Consider the following 15639-nt stretch of genomic DNA (forward strand, 5'->3'; position numbering starts at 1 on the left):
CCAGTCACCTGGGACTAAGCTTTTTCAGGGCAGGTGCATTAATGTTCCAAAAATGATAGGACATTTTTAACTGCTAGCGGGAGACAGATAAATATAGCTAGAGACATTTTTTAAATCCTCTTTAAGGTATGAACTTGGACTCCTTACCCTGGGGCCCATAGAAGTTGTATGGGCTTCTGTAGCTGTAGTTTTGCCCTTTATGAGACATGTTTCTGCATAAATATTGGTCTAATACAAGGGGTATCCAAACTTTTTGTTATAAGCGCCACATCGTATATTTTACAAATATTCATGGGCTGCAAAAAATATACTTTTTGAATGCACAAGTCAAATATAAATGAGTAATAAAGTGAAGAAATTCCAAATAAACTTGAGCTGTTTAGAGTTGGCCCTTACATCAGAGTCCCCTGAGGCCAGGTTCACATCTGTGCAGATTGCAACTGAGGTATTTTCTGGGAGTATTTTGCGTTTTATTGCTTTTTATGACTTTGTGTTACCTTAGCTGGTCATTAAGGAGCGGGCGGCCGTCGTCATCCTTAACAACCAGTAAACAACATGGCTGTTAAGGAGCGGGTAGCAGCCGGCATCCTTAATGACCAGTGAACAACATAGTCATTAAAAAAGGGGGTGGCTGCCGCGTCCTTAACAACCAATGAGTCATGTAAACAAAATAATTGAGGGCAATTAAAAAATCATAAAAAAACAGCGTGGAGTCCCCCCCACAATCCATACCAGACCCTTATTCAAGCATGCAGCCCAGCAGGCCAGGGAAGGGGGAGCACCAGCTAGTACTAAGAACTGTCAGACGGTGGGAGCCAACATCGGGTGTGGAGCTCTTGGTTTTTTGTTTGTTTGTTTTTTTTAGGTCGGTTTCCAGCGTTCATGATGATTGTCGTTGGATCTATTTCAGGGGAAAAAAAATTTTTCTAGTTGTTTAATAAAGGACTTACCAAATCTGTTACCAAATACTATGTACTCCTACTCATTCACATGGGGGAGCTGGAATCTGGATGCCCCTTTGTTAAAGGGGGCTTCCAAATTCTGATAAGTCACCCCTGCAGACCCCCACAACCACAGTCGACGGTTGTGGGGAAGAGGCCCTTGTCCTCATCAACACTGGGACAAGGTGCATTGGGGAAGGAGCCCCTGCCCCAAAGCACCCCCATATTGAGTGCATGCGGCTTGGTATGGTTCAGGAGGGAGGAGCGCTTGGTCGTCCCCCTCTTTCCTGGTCTGCCGAGCTTCATGCTTGGATAAGGGTCTGGTATGGATTTTGGGGGGACACCACACCTTTTTTTTTTACATTTTGGCATGGGGTGCCTCTTAAAATCCATACCAGACCCAAAGGCCATGGTATGGATTCGGGGGGACCCCACACTGTTTTTTTACTGATTTTTTAACTTGCAATTGTTTTGTTTACATTCAGCTGTCAGTTGGGAACCCCGCTGACAGCTGATGACTCATCGGTTGTCAAGGATGAGGTGGCCCCCCACTCCTTAATGACCATGTTGCTTACTGGCTGTTAAGGACACCGGTGGCCACACGCTCATTAACAATCAGCTTAAAGTCACACAAAGCACAGAATGCAAAATGCTTAAAAAATGCATCTAAAATGCAACATTTTTGGTGCAGTTCTATCGAAGTATACTACATGAAAAATGCAGTCTGCTGTAACCCTTGACCCTTTCAAAAATCTTCACCAGCTCAAAATGCACAGATGTGAGCTAGATCCAAAGGAAATCATGTTAAAGTGATTCTAAAGGCTTACATTTTTTTTAAAATAACAAAAATGTCAAGACTTACCTGCTGTGTGCAGTGGTTTTGCACAGATCCTCCTCTTCTTGGGTCTCCTGATGGTGCCCCTGGCCCTTCCCTCCTGTCAGGTACCCCCACAGCAAGCAGTTTGCTATGGGGGCACTCGAGCATCAACACTCCCCAGCCCTTATTCTGTGTGTCCATTCACACGCAGAGCCGTGGCTTGACCCCACCCTCTCCCTCTTCTCATTGGCTCACTTGCTGTGACTGACAGCTGTGCTGGCTAATGGCTCCCATTGCTGTCTCAGCCAATGCAGAGATGTAGTCAGGGGATAGCAGAGACAACAGTGCACATCACTGGATCAAGAGGGGGCTTAGGTGAGTATTGGGGGGCTGGAGGGGATGCTGCACATAGAATGCATAAAGGTAAAAAACCTTGAGCCTTTACAACCACTTTAAGCCTGGATTCACACTGATGCGTTTCTGTGCGATTTCCGCACCGCATTACAATCGCACCCCGTTCATGCAAACCACTGCGGGTGTGTATGTTAAGTTAACAACACCCCCAAATCAGTTCCCAAAACACGGTGCAATGTGCAGAATCGGATCGCATGAGTGTGAATACCCATGTGATCTGATTCTAATGCTGACCAAAAAAAAAGGTCCTGCAAAATGTATGGCTCAAATCGCACTGCACAGAATTTGCATGTGATTTTCACAGGAATGCGGTGCAGTTCCTGTGCTAATCACATGTGATGTACCACACTACAGAAGTGTGAACCTAGGCAAAATGGATTATAGTGCATTTCTGTACGTAAACTGGAAAACACACTGTAATCCGCATAAGTGTGAACCTAGTCTGGCATCTAAATCCCCATCAAAGTCCCTCTTACACCAGGGTCCCCATCAGGGTCCTTTATTATATCATGGGGCCAGATAAATTCTTGGAGCCGGCCATAGTTGACCCAATGGTCATACGTAAGTAAGTGTACCTCCATCATAATTACTGGTCTTTACTAGTTTATATTTATTCAAAAGGGCATTGTGTTTTCAAAAGCTGGACAGTATATACAGCTGCACAAGTGAGAAGCAAATATAATTTTTCTACCCAATAACTGTATTTGCAACAATCCCTGGGACATTTTTGTTTTGCTTTAGAATCCCAAGCAAGTCCAGTTCAATATTGCTTTTTTTTTTCTTCAATACCATACATAGCCTTTAGGAAATGTAATGAATTCAAGCCAGGGTTAAAATGTCATATGTTCATACAGAGCCCTTAACCCTTACCTATGTGGCCAGTTAGAAAAACACTGATTATCCTTTTCACGCTCTCATTTTTTTTCCTCGCTTATTGCTACAAAGCAATGTATTTCAGGCCCCTGAGGCACTGTAGGGAATTAAGCTGGACTCTGCTGGGAATTGTAAAAAGGCCTTTATTAGTCAAAGCCTTGAACGAAACTAAAAGATGGATTGCAGCCCTGATGTTATAAAACGCTGCCTTGTGTGACTGTTATTTGTTCCCACAGTTTCTGCTGACACCTCAAGCAGACCCCAAGAAGGCTATTCTTCCTTCACATTGGCTCTGTTATTAGTCTATTCAATAAGTAGAAAGACATCACAGTTACTTTTTTTGGACACTATGACAACAGGAAGTCAACCTGTGAAGGAACAAATTCAGAATCTCTTTTCTCTAATGACTACATTTTGCAAACTTTACAGTTCTTCTCAAAAGCATTTGCACTGAAGCGATGCAAAAGACTTTTCAAAATAAAATGAAAAGTGGATGTTTAGAAAAGGTCTCAGGTTCAAGTTTTAATTCTGTAAAAATATGCAAAACGAATACAGTCACTTAAGCAGGTATTTTAAAATGTTGAACAGATAGGATACAAAATAAAATATCATTCAGCACTAGTTTGAGCATAATGACAGCTTAAAGCTGAACTCCAGAATAGACCATTAGTGTGTAAATACAAGAGTCATATGCATTCTTCATTGAATCTTGGTGTGCTTTGTGTATTTCTTCCAGATCTATGCAGTACTAGAGCGAGAAACATTTCCTCTGTGCAGGAGCTTCCTATAATAAAGACTGGTCACTGCAGATCTCTCTCCTTCTGCATTGACTCGTCTTGTCTCCACCCCCTCCTGTAGTTTTCTACAGGCAGCCTGTAGTGGGTGGGCTTTCTGGGTCCCTCCCACAGCTCTGCACTCTGCGCAGGCTATATACAGTGCAGTGATGTCACTGCTACTTTTATAAGGTAATAGCTGGATATTTAAATTAATGTAAAATGTTAAAATAATAAATAAATATCAGTGGGGCATAAAGTATAAAGATGAATGCAGTAGGACATAAAAGAGTGTAGTAGTGCTGTAGAAATGGCAAATTTTCAGTGCTGAGTGATAATAGACCTTTACCATAAGCGTTTCTGCAGCGTTTCGCATTCCATTAAACATGTTTTCCTATGGGACATGTTCACACCTGTACGGTTTCACCTGGTGCATTTTTTGGAAAGGGTCAGGGACTTTTTTTTAAATCAAAAAGTAGTGTTTTTGCTTCTAAAGACTTCAATGGAAACACTGCAGAAAAGCATGTTTTGCATTTTTTGCTGCGTTTTATGTGTTTTTGCCATGTTTTTGATGTGTTGTTGCGTTTTGCATTTTAAATCTGCCTAGCAACAAGAAAAATGAAAAAAAGAAAGAAAAAAAAATGCAAAACGCATCAGCTCGCATAAGAAATGCAAGTGCAAAAACACAAAATGCAACACAATGCAAAATGCAACAAATGTATGTGGATTGAGTGTCTAAATTATTTTCTGTGTCCCAGCTGGGGACATTCTATCTACTTTCTGTTCTGGTAAAACAGCAGAAAATACGTAAATACTTCCACCCATTTACTACTCTATCTATATCTCAAAATATATTGGAGTTTTATTTTATTTAAAGACTAACTCCAGCCAGCACATTTTTCTTTAATTCTAAATGAAGCAGGGAAGGGTTGGGACCTCTGTCAAGTTTTTGGTTTTTTTTTCTATCTGTCTTAAACTGGCCATACATGAATCAAAATTTGACTGGTTCAGCAGGGACTAGCTGAATTTTTATTCATGTATGGGCATTGTGATTGTACAGAAGTCAATCTAATGATTTCTGTTCAACGACCCTGTTGAATTCTCCCCACCCAAAATGTGGGTGGAAAGTTTCCGTGCATATTTAGAGAGGCCCAAAAACGGTAGACCCAGCAAAAAGTAAATGGGCTCAAAAGGAACAGGAGCCCACAAAAGTAAATGCAATAGGGTAAGGACCTCTCTCCAAAAGGGTGCAATGGACCAGCAATCCCAAAGAATCAGGGCTAGAAACAAAGATATCAACAAGTATATACATCCGGGGAAGGGGAAGTATCCCGGGACGTCAAGGCCTAAGGCCTGACATTCAAGGAGGTGACATGGCAACTGGCCCATCGTGACAGATGCCTACCTCAGTAAAATGCAAAATGGTTATAGTCAAGACATACCAACACAAAAATTGAAAATGCACACGAGAAAAAAGGAGCCTAAATAACAAAAAAGGAAACCCTCTAAATAAGACCATGAGGTGGCAGAGTTCATCAAACCAGGAAGTCTTGGATGCTGAGGAGTGCGAGGGAAATGTTTCCTTCCAGGTTTAGCTGGTGTCCAGATCTCACGTGGGGTGGTGGAGGATCCGGATGGGGCTGGAGGTAGCGGAGGTGTCTCGTCCAGCAGGGGAGGGAGCCCCAGCTGTCTGAAAAAAGAGTCTGCTTCATACAAGTCACAGAGAGTGACTTGGGTGTCATCCCTGGAGACCACAAGCTTAAAGAGGAACCCCCACTGGTAGGGAACATAATGCTGTTGGAGATGAAAAGTGACTGACTTCAGGACCCGACGTTTCGCCAGGGTGATAGGAGATAAGTCGCTGAAGATTTGGAGTCTCTCTCTCTTGAATTTCATAGAGCGCTTGTTACGAGAAGAGTAGAGCAGGGCTTCTTTACAATCAAAGTAGTGAAAACGTACAATAACGTCCATGGGCCTGGTGCCCTCAGAGGGTTTCAGACCTAATGACCTATGAGCCCAATCTAACTGCCAATCACCCTCTGGGACCCTAGGAGCTAGAGTGGTGAATAGGGACAACAGATAGTGTTGGAGTTGAGAATCAGATTCAGCTATGCTGCGAATACGAATTCTAGGTCCTCCTGTTGAAGCTGTAATTGGGACACAGGTTGGGTTATCCTCCTCCAGAACATGGACATATTGTACCAGTTCATCAAATTTGATCTCAAGGTGGTCTGTGTGGTCTCCTATCTGAGTGATCTCCCCCCTAAGCTCCTGGGCCAATTTCCCAACTGCAGCAGAGATAGTGGCAGGAATATTACGCAGAAATACTTGCAGTTTGTCTTCTAAGGTGTCCATCATCAGAGCTGGGGTCATTGGCGCGGATTCTGAAGCTGCAGGGGGGGGTTGGTGTCCATCCTATCCATCTCAGCAGGTCTCCTGAAGGGCTCGCCGGGGCTGCCACCGCTACTCGAGGACAGGGATGTGGGCCTAGTGAAGAAGCAGTCCAGCACCGAGGCCCGAGGGCCTGGAGGAGGCGGTGTGGGTGGCTCCCAATGCCCGACTGTTCCCATGGGGATGCAGAGGTGTATGGTGACCTGGGAAAAGGTGCTCCCGGAGCTCTAGATGTGGCAGAAGCAGATCGGAAGGGCCGGTAAGTCCGAGGATCACTGGAGCTACGGTATTAGGTGGCCGCCATCTTGGACCGCTGCACATGCGCCCGCACTCTCCAGTTTTAGTAAATCAACTCTATGATACTGGTCTGCTGATGTAGATGAGTAGATAAGTGAATCACCCTTATTTTATTGCACTTACAAAGAGCCATTCAGGCTTCAGCCAAGAACAGAAAGGGCTCAAGGATACAGATGTTTTGTATATGTGTTTTTCCCCTGGATGCTGGTAATTGTACGTAGATCTGTCTATAGACACATTTTTTATATGCATTTATAAACATCCTTTTTTTTCTTTGCAAGTTAGATTTTTTAAACACAGAAGATGCTAGGGTCAAGGAGACTGAAAATACAGGTAAAAAAACAAGGCAAAAAGCAATGAAACAGTGTTTATGCACCCAAGAGAGTAACAATTTATTTGTGTAACAAATTAAACATGTCAGTGGGTGTAAACATTACGTTGTGGGCTTACAGCTCACTTTGCAATACAGTTCTCTAATCAAAGACGGATGTTCCAGAACAGAATTAGGAAGATGGATACATGAAGTAGTTTGTTTCCTAAGGGATCCTGCTGCTGTGGCTTGGACTGTTTCTGCTAGTATTCTGGCAAAGATTTGCACCTCATATTAACTATGTTATTAATTTCCTTACAAAATGTATGTAATGGGAAAAAGTGTTCCTAGTTTTTAATTGAATGTGTAAGGGTTAAACTTTCAGTAAATTTTTACTAGTGTCTGTGAGCCCAGTGGGGCAATTGACCCTTTTTATCCTGCTAACCATTGTCATGAGACAAAAAGTGAGAATACACCAAAGTTTTAGAGCTGTCATAACAAGAAGTGAAAGGAAATCCTAACTTTTTCAAATTGTAGCACACAAGGCAACTACCCTGTGACCTCAAACAAACAAAAGTCCAGGTCACACACCACTGCATTTCTTTCTTAACCACTTTCCGTCTAGCCCATGTACATAAACATCTGGGCTGTAAGCATGCCAATGCTTGTGCGCAGCTCCTAGAGCCCAGTAATCGCTGTGCTGTGTCTCAGCTAATTAATTTTGCCCAGGGCTTTATCATAGGGACAAGTGAATCAGAAAGGGTGGAGTCATACACTCTTTAGGTGCCCATAATGCAATGGTCTTAGAGTTACAACATCTATATATACACCTTATTTTTCGCACCATAAGATGCAAAAGATGCAAAAAATGGGGGAAAATGTCTGTGCGTTGTATGGCGCGAATATGGAGTGGCCACCCCGGTATTCCCCCGGGTTAGAATACCGGTCCAGCCGTTCGGCTCTTCTCTGCAGACCTCCAGCAGTCTTACCTGTTCCTCGGTCCAGCGGTGTCCTCAGTCTTCGCTCCTCGGCGTAAGCATGGGCACCCAGCTGTTGCAGCTTGTGGCTTCACAGGCGAGTGCCCACTGCGCATGCACGAAAAACGCTGCGCTTTGTGAATGACCCTATGATCTTCTGGGACCTGTCACATGTTCCAGAAGATTATGGGGAGGGAGGAGGAAGGACAACTCTGCGGACAACTCCCCCCCCCCGCTCCCCAAAGGTCCGCAATCTCTGGTCATCTATACTAATCCACAGTCTCTGGTCTTCTGTACTATGTCTGCAGTCTCTGGTCTTCTGTACTATGTCCGCAGTCTCTGTTCATCTCCTGTACTGTGTATTCAGTCTCTGGTCATCTCCTGTACTGTGTCCGCAGTCTCTGGTCATCTTGGTCATCTCCTGTACTGTGTCTGCAGTCTCTGGTCATCTCCTGTACTATGTACGCAGTCTCTGGTCATCTCTTGTACTTTGTCTGAAGTCTCTGGTCATCTCCTGTACTAGGTCCGCAGTCTCTGGTCATCTCCTGTACTATGTCTGCAGTCTCTGGTCATCTCGTGTACTGTGTCCGCAGTCTCTGGTCATCCCCTGTACTGTGTCCGCAGTCTCTGGTCATCCCCTGTACTGTGTCTGCAGTCTCTGGTCATCCCCTGTACTGTGTCTGCAGTCTCTGGTCATCCCCTGTACTGTCCGCAGTCTCTGGTCATCTCCTGTACATTGTCCGCAGTCTCTGGTCATCTCCTGTACTATGTCCGCAGACTCTGGTCATCTCCTGTACTGTGTCCGCAGTCTCTGGTCATCTCCTGTACTGTATCCGCAGTCTCTGGTCATCCCCTGTACTGTGTCCGCAGTCTCTAGTCATCCCCTGTACTGTGTCCGCAGTCTCTGGTCATCTCCTGTACTGTGTCCGCAGTCTCTGGTCATCCCCTGTACTGTGTCCGCAGTCTCTGGTCATCCCTGTACTGTCCGCAGTCTCTGGTCATCTCCTGTACTGTGTCCGCAGTCTCTGGTCATCTCCTGTACTATGTCCGCAGTCTCTGGTTATCTCCTGTACTATATCCGCAGTCTCTGGTCCTCTCCTGTACTATGTCTGCAATCTCTGGTCATCTCCTGTACTATTTCCACTGTCTCTGGTCATCTCCTGTACTATGTCTGCAGTCTCTGGTCATCTCCTGTACTATGTCTGCAGTCCATTGATTCAGAATTTTTTTTTTTCCTGTTTTCCTCCTCTAAAATCGAGGTGCGTCTTATGGTCAGGTGGGTCTTATGGAGCGAAAAATACGGTAAATGACATAATAAAAATAAAATGTCAAAAAAATGGAAAATAGCATTAATATGTCAAAACCTCCCTATAAAAACAACAACCTTTATATATTCATACCTTATTAAATCAATACATGTCCACAAATATACATTCAAGGTGAAAGCAGCATTACACCAAAATGAGTAGAGCGGGAGAGGGGAAAAATATAATTCATAATAATGGAATACATACTATTAAAACTAAAACTGTATAAAATATGGTTTATTAATGTAAAGATAAAAGAAATCCTCTCTCCTACTCAAGATGGAAAACCTGCCCCCACCTCTATTTTTAACAGTATAGTGACTTGATTCATGACAAAAATACTTGTGCCTAATTTGCTATTCTTCCTAAGACTTGCTGTCTTGCTTCCTACCAATGAGGCTCCATGCAAGCCTATAGTACAGCTGTATAGAACAGTCTAAAGTTGGCCATACATGGTTTGAAATTCAGCCAGTTCAGCAGGAATCAATACATGTATGGACACCCTGGTTGTACACAAGTCGATCTATCGACAACCAGCCTGTTGAGCTATAGCTGGGAACACTATTCATTGTGTTCTGCTGGAAGGGAAGGGACCCCACTGGCAGAACACAGTAGTGCTGTGGGAGGGACTGACAGTGTTCCTGAGAATCTAGCAATTTTCTTTCCTTGCACCCATGGTGGAAGGAAGGAAGATTGCATAATATATGGCCTACCTTAGAATTAGAAGGCCTGCCTTTGTCACATTGTCCAAGAAATACATTCACATGAAAATCCATATAGTCCTTGTTTTCGGAAACATCTCTCGTATGCTTCCTGATAATCATCATTATGAAATTTAGCCTAGTTCAAAATGCTGCCAGTTTTAATTACTTCAAGCTAGACTCCATGCACACTAGGTGTTTTAATAACGCTGGTAACGTTAGCTGTGTAAAGTCACCTTAAAAACATGAGTTTTTCAGCATTTTTTAGCGGTTTTGCATTAGCGTTTAGCCACTTTTTTGCATTTTATTTTTTTAGCTTTTTTTTGCTACAAAAATATCCAAAATGCCGGTTTGCGGTGATTTACTTTGTTTTGCTGGGTTTTTACAGCTAAAAACTCCTCTAGAAACCCACTAGTTCTGGGGTTTTTTTCCAGACAAAAAACGGCCCTGCCAAAAAAATGCTGATTACAGTCTATGTGTGCACAGACACATAGGATAACATGCTGGGGAGTTTACTGGCTACAGAAAAAAACCTCAAAAGCCAAAAACAGCAGCTGTAAAAACGTCCAGTGTGCATGAGGATTAAGCTTGTATAATCAATGTAAAGGGTATGAGCATTCAAGAAACTAATGTTATGTAGATAATAATGAAAGAGTTCACATATTTGTTTTCTTAAAATTAAAGAAGAAAAAACTTGCTGAACTGAGTCCAACACATCAGGCAGTAGATTGGAGATTATCAACAATACTGCTGGCCAGAAATCTCCATGATCATTTTAGAATCCAATGGATTGATTTGGTTATCTCTGTTCAAGACAAGGTCATCAATAGAGGATATTTAGAAAAAGAATCCCCACTGGAGACCAGGAATTAAACTAATGTAATTAGTGGTGAAGCTTTGTCCATCAGGGACTTAAACAGTGATGGGTAGACAATCACTTATCTTGATGGTCTAATGTCTGCAAATCCTTTAATAGGATTCTCCAGTGGGTTCAGTTATTGCCAGGTTAGTGGAACATTATTAGATTTTTATTTATAAGATTCTGATTTTTTTTTTTGTAGGAATTAAAAGATATGTCAATATTGGTCAGATTTAGTGTTGACTGATAGCTAGCTTACGGCTGAGGGATTTTTTCTGTGCTGATAACAGTTTGCTTCTTAGTCCTGACACAGCAGGCAAGGTGTACTGCGCTTTCCAAGGCCTTTCAGTGTCAAGGTTGCTTTCAAATATGTTCTATGTACATATCATAAACAGTTCTTTAAATGAAGATCCTCTAATAACAAGCACATTTCGTGTAGGATCAGCATCATTTTATATGAGCCTAATTTTAGTCTTCCTCAGTTAGATTGAAGTTTTATGTTTTTTAATAAATCGTTTAGTAAGAAGAGCTCTACTCCATTTCTGATAATTTAGAAATGTTCATATCACTCCCAGGTTTATGACTTAATGGAGACCTAGGGAAATACATTAGGCTGCCAATTGCAATAAACTGCAAAGTTGTTAATAATCATGCCTGCATTCAGAAACATCAGACGTAACACAATATCATTTCACAGCCAATGTCTACATGAAATATAGGTCCATGGAGACAGAGTTTCAGGCTGAATGTTTGGGGCATTATCTGCACCATTCTGTGTCTCTGAAGCCAAAGAGCCATATAGACTGCAAATGCCTTAAAGTAGATCTATTTATTGGGATTGAAAAGGGTATACACTGTTGGCCTTATTCGAACAGTGACAAGAGCTAATCATTATGTATATAATGGGGTAACCCATAGAAAACAATCTACATTTTCTTTATTGTATAACCGCCCCTTGGTGCTTAGGTTTTTAGGCAAAGTATCTAAGTTTTTAAGCCTACATGTGATAACATCTTGGCCTTCTTGGCCTATGAGAGGGAGTCTCTTTTTAAAAATGACAAGGCTGTTTTTATAGAAACCTTGGTGACTACTACACAGAGTTCTGCTGAAATAAACTGTTCACATAGTTGTCGCAGTGTGGAAAGGGAACATAGTGATATATTGCTAAGCAAGGCAGATAGACAACACACTGGCTGGTCACTGCTAGGTTAATGTGACACTTTTTTTTTTACATAATATGTATAGTCTACTTCCTAGAAAATACACCTTTCTTTGTTTCTTGGCCAATCTTCAAACTGCTGCTCCTGCCTCCTATCGCTGGCTGGCTGCTGAGGAGACAGCCATGCATGCACACTCCCCAGCTGGAGCTGTGTTCCAGCACACATCTGACAAACCATGCCCTTGCTATCTCCTCGCATAGAGCCTCAGGAGTCTATCACTCCCCTACACTTACTGCATCCTATACTACCCAGAATGTTGGGGGTCAGTGTAGATCATGGAGGATCCAGCAGCAGTAAAAAGGCACAGAAAGTAACTGTTTGGGGATGTGGGAGGGAGTTTAAATTTGCTTGGGGACTTTGCATTAATGCTGTGAATGCATTAAGGTAAAAAAAAAACTAAGTCTTTAGTACTACTTTAAAGTTCAACTCTTGGAAAATTAGCAAAATCCGCTTACCAACCCCCTTCCCCACACCATTCTAACTAACTACCAAACACCCATTTTGCTTACCTGAAGACTTGATCATATGATAACCCTGTTCTGTGTACTTCCTTGGGTCCTTATTCAAGTATATACACCACTGCTTACGTGATGTAGACAGCCATCACCTCCATTGGATAGGTCCTCTTTCAGATTCCAGAGGCAGGAGAACAAATGGCAGAAAAATGCCTGGTCCCCAGGGTTAAAAATTAGCTTGGCTAGAAGGAAATTGTGACTTTTATCCGTTGCACTGCAGGATTGCCTAGGAAGTGTCTTTCTTAAGACTGAGGAGTGTTATAAATAATGCAAATTATTTCATTTGCATTTGTGCTTGGAATTGGGCTTTAAGGATGCTGTCCTATAACTAATAAAGTAATTGATGTATTTCAACACTACCTAAAGTATTACTGTATATTCTCTTTTTCTTTAATAATTAGACAGAAGGTAAAATAACAAAATACTTACCTAACATGGTGTTGGGCCATCTTTGGCATTCAAGACGGCTTGAATTCTCCTGGGAATTGACAAATATAATTCTTGGATGGTGGATAATGCAATCTGATACCACTGTCCTCCAAAATTGACCATAGTGGCTGTATAATACTGAGGTCCGGCGACTGTGGCACCCAAGGAAGGTGCGAGACTTCGTCTGCATGCTTGTCAAACCACGATTTGACAACACCAGCTGTGTGAATCGGAGCATTATCACCTTGCTAAATGGAGCTGTCCTAAGGAAACAAAATACAGAATACCAAGATACGGCTGCCCATATGGAGAAGCCGTGGAGAATGTTATGCTGCCTGTAACATCGTTCAGCATGACTGTTTTGGTGGTAGGTCAGTGATGGTCTGGGGAGGCATATCCATGGAGAGACACACAGACCTCTACAGGCTAGACAATGGCACCCTGACTATCATTAGGAATCGGGATGAAATCCCTAGACCAATTGTCAGACCCCACGCTGGATCAGTGGGTCCTGGGTTCTTTCTGGTGCCCAACAATGCCTGGCCTCATGTTGCAAAAGTATGCAGGCAGTTGCTGGAGGAAGAAGGAATTGATACCATTGAATGGACCCCCACACTCGCCTGACTTAAATACAATACATGTTTTGTGGGGTTGTCTCATTGTTGCCCATATAGTGCACCTGTTGTTAATTTCCTTAACACCAAAGCAGCTGAAACTGATTAACATCCCCCTCTGCTACTTAACCAGTTCACTCCTGGTCTGTTCATTTTATTGCCAGTCAGGCCCTGTTGAAAGGGGCACTTGGACCCACAAAACGCATTGGATACTTCTCAAATTACACACCTGACCTTTAATGGAATAAAGTTTTGTCTGGACCAAACAGTGGTGTGGAGCTTCAATTTCAACTTTTCTTACAATACACTACAAGCCATGGAGACTGTGGAGATCCTTTAGGGTGTAGAAGCCGCTTGCCCCAGGAACCAGATCTTTTACTCCAACATAATATCTTAAAATAACAATATTAGTGGAGTCTACCCGTGGTTCCAGCAGCGTCTCTCCACTTTCCTCAAAGCTAAATGAGGACATACCTTGAAAAGGGTACAATCAGATATCAAATAAGACAAAAATGAACTAGGTTGTCAAGAACTGAATCACCTGCTGGTGGCACAGTGGTTCCTGAATCTGGAATGTGCTGTCCTAGTGTCCACCAGCGGGTGTCTCCCATTAGTAGCAGATTCCGGCAATTATTCCCCACCTGATGCTGGCTATTGGAAGGGTATTTAGCCCATCCTCTAGCATTTCACAGTGTCTCAGTGTTTTGCTTGTGTGCCCATGTGCTCTGTTTCTGTAAACCTATAACCCTGCTCCTGAGTACCTTCTCCCCATTCTGGTCTATTACTGACCTACTATTTCTTGCTCCCCAGTCTCATCTTGCTCTGCCCTATTTATCCCACTGCTTGTACATACTCTAATTAGGCAGTTTAGGTAGGATGTTCATGTGTGCTTTAGCTGGTTTCACTTCCAATGGTTAGGTTCACTTTTATGGAAGTTCATTGTTTTTTTGTATATTGCTGTTTGCATCATTTGCTGTGTTTTATATTACTTGTCATCTGTGCAGTGTCCCTAATAAATCACAGTTATTTTCATTTAATTTTGAGTTTTGTGTTATACAGTGCATCCAGCAAGTATTCACAGTACTTCACTTTTTCCACATTTTGTTATGTTACAGCCTTATTCCAAAATGGATTAAATTAATTTTTTCCTTAACATTCTACAAACAACACCCCATAATGACAACGCAAAAGAAGTTCATTTTGAAAGCTTTGCAATTTATTAAAAATAAAAAACAAAACAAAACAAAAACACATGTACATCAGTATTCACAGCCTTTGCGCAATACTTTGTTGAAGCACCTTTAGCACCAATTACGGCCTCAAGTCGTTTTTAGTATGATGCTATAAGCTTGGCACACCTATTTTTGGGCAATTTCTCCCATTCTTCTTTGCAATACCTCTCAAGCTCCATCAGGTTGGATGGGGAGCGTCAGTCAACAGCCATTTTTAGATCTCTCCAAAGATGTTCAATTGGGTTCAAGTCTGGGCTCTGATTGGGCCACTCCATGACATTCACAGAGGTGGCCCATAGCCACTCCTTTGTTATGTGGGCTGTGTGTTTAGGGTCATTGTCCAAGTCTAAGGTCCAAAGCACCCTGGAACAGGTTTTCATCAAGGATATCTCTGTACATTGCTGCATTCATCTTTCCTTTGATCCGGACTAGTTTCCCAGTTCATTGCACTGGAAAACATCCCCACAGCATGATGCTGCCACCACCATGCTTCACTGTAGGGATGGTATTGGCCAGGTGGTGAGCGGTGCCTGGTTCCCTTCAGGCATAATGCTTAACATTCAGTCCAAAGAGTTCAATCTTTGTTTCATCAGACCAGAGAGTTTGGTTTCTCAGGGTCTGAGAGTCCCTCAGGTGCCTTTTGGAAAACTCCAGGCGGGCTGCCATTTGCTTTTGACTGAGGAATGGCTTCCGTCTGGCCACTGTATCATACAGGCCTGATTGGTGGAGTGCTGCAGAGATGACTGTTCTTCTGGAAGGTTCTCCTCTCTCCACAGAGAAATGCTGGACCTCTTTCAGAGTGACCATCAGGTGCTTGGTTACCTCCCTGGCTACGCCCTTTCTCCCTAAATAGCTCATTTTGGCTTGGCGGCCCATTCTAGGGAGATTCTTAGTGGTTCCAAACTTCTTCCATTTACGGATGATGGAAGCCACTGCGCTCCTTGGGACCTTCAGTGCTGCAGAGATTTT

At 42.8% G+C, this 15639-nt stretch overlaps 1 protein-coding gene across 2 annotated transcripts in view; it reads right to left on the bottom strand.

The window, feature by feature from the left end:
- Positions 1-15639, bottom strand: part of PACRG (parkin coregulated) — an 816916-nt gene that overhangs the window by 290634 nt on the left and 510643 nt on the right. The gene's annotated exons all lie outside the window — the stretch shown is intronic.

Source organism: Staurois parvus, unplaced genomic scaffold (assembly GCF_062004578.1).
Source record: "Staurois parvus isolate SC_StPar_1 unplaced genomic scaffold, SC_StPar_1.0 ptg000059l, whole genome shotgun sequence".
NCBI classification, from domain to species: domain Eukaryota; kingdom Metazoa; phylum Chordata; class Amphibia; order Anura; family Ranidae; genus Staurois; species Staurois parvus.